Raw genomic sequence first — 6,224 nt, forward strand, 5'->3', positions numbered from 1 at the left:
CCAGGGATTGAACTCGGGGCTCAGGGGCACTACACCATTGAGCCACATCCCCAGCCCTATTTTGTATTTTATTTAGAGACAGGTTATTACCTAAGTTTCTTAGTACTGTGCTTTTGCTGAGGCTTACAATCATTCTGTTTTAGCCACTGGAACCCCTAGGATTGCAGGTATGTGCCACTACGCCTAGCTAGATGATTGATTTTTGAGGTAAGGTCTTGTTTTGTTGCCCAAACTGGTCTCAAACTCTTGGGCTCAAGTGATTCTCCTTCCTCAGCCTCCCACACAGTTCAAACTAGAGATCTGCACCACCATGTCCATTTGTACTTTTTCTTAGAATACCTTGCCAATTGCTTCCAAATACCATCTACCACACACTAGTGTCTTGTTTTTCAATCTCTTCCCCTAAATTGAAATTCATTATATGTATTATTTCCCCTCTTATTATCATGGGCAATAGTTTTATTTAATGTTTTACCACTGTATAATGTGAAATGCTATGTTTGTAGGCTCCAATGTTAGTTTTCTATGTCTACCAACCAACCTCTAAACTGATATTTGTTTTAAGCTAATGCTTTTTATTACAGGCTTTTCATTTGAGCAACACTCAGTTTCTGTTACAAATATCTCAAGTTAGGTTAGCTTTATTCTATAGTAAGTGATTCCAGAACCTCAACCGCTTATTTTTTTGTCATTGTAAAGTCCTTGGAAGATTTGGGAATTTTTCTGGCAACTTTCACCATGCAGCAACTCAAAGAGATACAAGCTGATAGAGGATTTGCCAATCCTCCGAAACATGCATTATCTGGAACTTGTTACAGTATCTGAAATATACAGTCTAGTGACCCTGTAGCAGGTCTTGTAAACTCAGGCCCCAAAATGACTTCATCACTTAACCTATAGTGCAATGGCCAAAACTAATTCATGAAGTCCTCTCTTACTTTAAGAGAGCTTAGAAGTGCAATCTTCTGTGTACTGAAAGTACATGGAGAACCAGGTATTAGTGAACAATAATATGGAAACAGTAGCTTGAATCATAAAATATTTTAGATAAGAATATGCAGTCTTTCTGCAGTCTAACCTAAATGACCCATACCTGCATAAATCTCAGCATGGTCTATCATTAAATAATTAAAATTGTTTTTGTTATTTGTGGTGCTGGGGTTCGAATGCAATGCCATGTGTATGTTAGGCAATCTATTCCCCCAGTCCAATTATTATTTCATGTCCACCTCATACTTCATTATGCTAAAAAGTCTCACTACTTTCTAAAAGATGCATAAGTAGATACTGAATAATTAGAAGAGTTGCAATTCATAATAATTTATAGTATGTTAAATATGCTTATAATGTGGAAGAATACGTATAACAAAATTTACCATTTTAGCCATTTTTAGGTGTATAATTCAGTAGCATTAAGTACATTCACATTGTTGTGCAAACCACACCATCATTTCCAGAATCCTTTCACCATTCTGAACAGAAACTCTATACCCATTAAACTATAACAACTCCCCACTCCCATTTTCCTCCAATTCCTGACAACCTCTTTTCTACTCTCTGTATTTACCTATTGTACCTAGTGTAGATACCTCATAAAAGTGGAATGATACAATATTTATCTTTTTGTGTCTGGTTTAATTCACCAACATGTTTTCAAGGTTCATCCATATTTAAGCATGTACTGGATTTTTTTTTTTTTTTTTTTTTTTTGGTACTGGGGTGTTTTTTGGTACTCAACCACTGACCCACAACCTCAGCCCTGTTTTCTACTTTTTATTTAGAGGCAGGATCTGAGTTGCTTAGCACCTTGCTTTTGCTGAGGCTGGCTTTGAACTCACAATCCTCTTGCCTTGGCCTCCCGAGCCAGTAGGATTTCAGTTGTGCTCACACCCATCTGTACTGGAATTTTGTTCTCTTTTTAGGCTAAATAATATTCTGCATATGTATATTACAACTGTAAATTTTTGAGGTTTAAGATGTGGCATGGAACCTAGTAGCATTATAAAGGTTCAAATATTGAAAAGCAGGAATAGTTCCTATTTCTGTGTTTTTTCCACCTCTCATATCAACATTTTATTCCATTTTACTTTAAGGACAATTTCTCTCCATGAGCCAAGGTACTAAAGTATATCTTTCTCTAAAATTTCCTACCTCCAACACTGCAAACTGGAAGTTAATTTAAAAATTAATTTTCAAAAGTCCCTTGATCGTTAGCAGATACCAGATACCCCTGGCAAGATGGTGGCTGCTAATAGCACTTGATAATCAGGGTGCAGGATGACCAAAGCACAGGAGTTCATATGTGATAGCTGTTTACACAGACACTTTATCACAACAGCATACACACTGAGAAAATTTGGGGTTGAAATACACAGTATTCCAACACTTATGTGTTGTCACCATCATGTCCTGTTACAGGGAAATTCTGGAAGAATGGTTAGGGAAAGGGAAATGGAATAAAACTCATTTTTGGTCCGTAAATGGGATTGCTTAGTGTATTATTAAACTGGCACCAAGGAACAAAAAGTGAAGCATTTAATCATCCCCTCAATTTGGCAATGGATATCCAAAATGATTGGCTTACATTAAGGGCATTGCTCAAAATATAAATCCAATCATTTGACAAATGTAAACATTTCTGTGTGTTCTTCGCATGTGGAGTACAGAAGTGGAAAAAAAATCCTGACCCCCCAAATTACCTCAACTTTACAAGGGAAATAAACAAACAATTACAGGATGATTATAGGCAGTAGAAACATGATAGGTTTCACTGATAGAATATTTCTCCAATTAAATGTTTCTCATGAAAATAAACTTGGAAAATACAGAAAACCAGAGATAATTACTAATAATGTGGTATACATTCTTCTAGTTTTTGCTCCATAAAGTGACTTTTAGAAGCATATTAGATTGTTTAGTAGTCTTAGTTGTGCTAGCTTGTAATCAAGCTAGCACATTACAAGGGTCAAAGAAAATGAGTTTCCTTTTTCCTCTAGTAATATCCTCATGAACTCACATCCTGGTTAGTGAACCTCCATAATTAGTGAACTTTTCTCCCAAAATAAATTTATATTTTGATTTGAGGACCGGGAGTATTTTTTTTCCCCTGCTGACTCAAATATTTTATGGCCAGAAAGTTAAGGGAAATATAAACAGACAAAGCCAAAGTAAGAAGCAGTTCCAAAGTTGGAAAGCAACCTATGAAGATGGGATCAGTTGAAAAAAGTAAGTTTGCATGTATTCTGAATAATTCCACTTCTTCCTCTTTTAACACCAGAATCCAAGCATCTTGCCTTCTCGTGACATTGCCTCCAGCCTCTTGCACTCAAAGAGTTCATCATGAGGGTTGGCCAATTTGGAGAACCTTGAAGTCTACCAGAGTCAAACCTAGCAAAGCAGCAAGCCAGACAAAACATTCAGGCATCATGCTACAGCATGCATTTCCTCCCCCATATTTTTGTTAGTGCATTATAGTTGTACATAACGGTGGGGTTTGTTTTTATATATTTGTACGTGCATACAATATAATTTGGCCAATACCATTCCCCATATTTCCCCTTTCCTTCCTTCCTACCTCTCCCTAGTCCCTCTCCTCTACTCTGTTGATCTCCATTTGATATTCACGAGGTTCCCCCCCCACCCCTTGTTGTCACACACAAACCTTTCTTTTCCTTTTTTCTCTTTAGCTTCCATGTATGAGAGAAAGCATACCATGCTTGACTTTGAGTTTGACTTGTTTTGCCACAACGTTCTCAAGTATCCATTTCCCTGCAAGTGACAGAATTTCATTCTTCTTTATGGCTGAATAAAACTCCAGTGTGTGTGTGTGTGTGTGTGTGTGTATATCACATTTTCTTTAGCCATTCATCCATTATCACACACTTTAAGATGGTTCCATAGTTCAGCCATTGTAAACTGTACTGCTATAAACTTGGTTATGCCAAAGTATGATGACTTTTCCTCCCATAATTCTAATGGTGCATTGTAACTGTACATTATGGTGGAATTTGTTGTTACATATTCATATATTCACACACTATAACAATATAATTTGGCCAATATTCTCCACTATTTCCCCTTTCTCTCCCTCCCTGGTTCCTTTTCTCTACCAATCTCCTTTTTATTTTTATGAGATTCTCCCTTCTTTTCCTTTTTTTTTCTCTAGCTTCCACATATGAGAGAAAACAACTCTTGACTTTCTGAGTTTGGCCTCTTTTGTTTCAGATAATGTTCTCAAGTTCCATCCATTTTCCTCAAAGCTATATAGTTTCATTTTTATGGTTGAATAAAACTCCATTGTGTATGTGTAACACATTTTCTTTATCCACTCAACCATTGGACACCTAGGCTGGTTCCATAGTTTCACTGTTGTAAATTGTGCTGCTATAAATATGGGTATGTCTGTATCACCAAAATATGATGACTTTAATTCTTTAGGATAAATAAATACCACGTAGTGATATAGCTGGGTCATATGGTGGTTCCACTCCTAATCTTTTGAGGAACCACCATACTGATTTGCACAAAGATTGTACAAATTTACACTCTCAACAATAGTGTGGGACTTCTTTTCCCCACATTCTTTCCAGCATTTATTATTGTTCATACTTTTTATGGCTGCCATTCTAACTGGAGTGAGATGAAATCTCAGTGTAACTTTGATTTGCTAATCATCTTAAAACTTTTCTTTTTCATGTATTTGTTGACCATTTGTATTTTTCTTGAGACTTACCTGTTGAGTTCATTTGTTCATCTCTTAATTTTTTTTTGGTATTAACTTTGTTCTTTACATATTCCACATATTAATCCTTTGTTAGAAGAATGACTAGCAAAGATTTTCTCTGATTCTGGAGATTCTCTCTTCACATTCTTGTTTCCTTTGCTGTGCAGAAACTTTTTTAATTCGATGTCATCCCATTTATTCTTGGCATTATTTCCTGAGCTTTAGGGGTCCTATTGAGAAAGTCATTGCCTGTGCCTATATGTTGGCCATACATTTTTTTTTTCTAAGAGTTGCAGTGTTTCTGGTTTAATTCCTAAAGAGGACCAGCAGATCTTCAGCCAGTGAGGACTTCATTCTGATGATAATCCAGGTGTTTCTGGGTTCAGAGTGCTTTAGCAAGGAACACTGATAAAGGGTACCCATATTCTCTCCCTTAAAGATGACAAGCAGATGTTAGTAATAATTCCTTGAGGGTGAGACCAATCGTGGGCCATATACTTATGTTTGTTATTCATTTAGTAGTACTCTTGACTCTACAGTAAACTGCAGGATTCTCCCGTCCACCAACTCCCAAAGAAATGATTTAGATTCTGAGTGCAGACTTTCTTCAGTTATGCAAAAATCTGTCCCCTCAGGAAAGGCATTTACCCACGATTAGCCAAGAAATAAATACTACATTTTGGGGACACTTTTTTTCTAATTTGAAATTCCTAGTATATAAATTGGTACTTTTGATAGACAAATGTTGTTCACATTAAAACATTGTGGAGTCAAAGTTTTCTTTTTAAGGAACTGCACTGCATATGCCCTTCGGGAGGAAAAGGGAATAGAAGACTTCCGAACACTATTTCCTAAAGGTCACGGATAAAGAAATTTAAGAACTAGCTGAGCCAAGTAGAGCTGAGCAAACATCTCCAGAAGGGGCGCCATGCTTTGGGTTAACAAAGGGGACGGCAGATGGCTGTGGGTCAGATAAAGTCTCCACTTTGGCTATCGACCCAAACAGGCCACCCGCACAAATATCCTGTTCCCCTGAACCTTCGGCAGCGTTCAAGGAGGCTCCAGTCTCGGGTATTCCAAGAAGGTTGGGGCCAAATCCTGTCGTGCCTAAAAAGCTGTTCCGGGATCACTCAGCAACTGACCAGAGACGACTGAGTTTGACCCTCAAGTCCTTCCGTAGTCTGAAAGTGGAGACGTGAACTCAGCCTTTTTCCCAGAGCGGGAATGTTCCAGGGGCGGGAGTGGGATACACACGTCCTCTTGAAGGAGGAGCTTATTACTAAAGTAAGAGATTTGAGGGCGTCCTCTGTGTAGGACAGTGAGGCTCTTGGCTTTCTGCCCACTATAAAGATGAAAATGCGTAGGGCACCGGAGCGAGCTTACATTAAGAGGTGATTATAGGAATGTTCAAACGCTTGTAGAAGTCGATGTGGTTTTGCCCATAACAAAAATGGCATCGGACCTTGTCAATCCGCCACAGTGACGTGCCGACAAGCAAGGA

Source organism: Urocitellus parryii, chromosome 8 (genome assembly GCF_045843805.1).
Source record: "Urocitellus parryii isolate mUroPar1 chromosome 8, mUroPar1.hap1, whole genome shotgun sequence".
In the NCBI taxonomy this organism is placed as follows: Eukaryota; Metazoa; Chordata; class Mammalia; order Rodentia; family Sciuridae; genus Urocitellus; species Urocitellus parryii.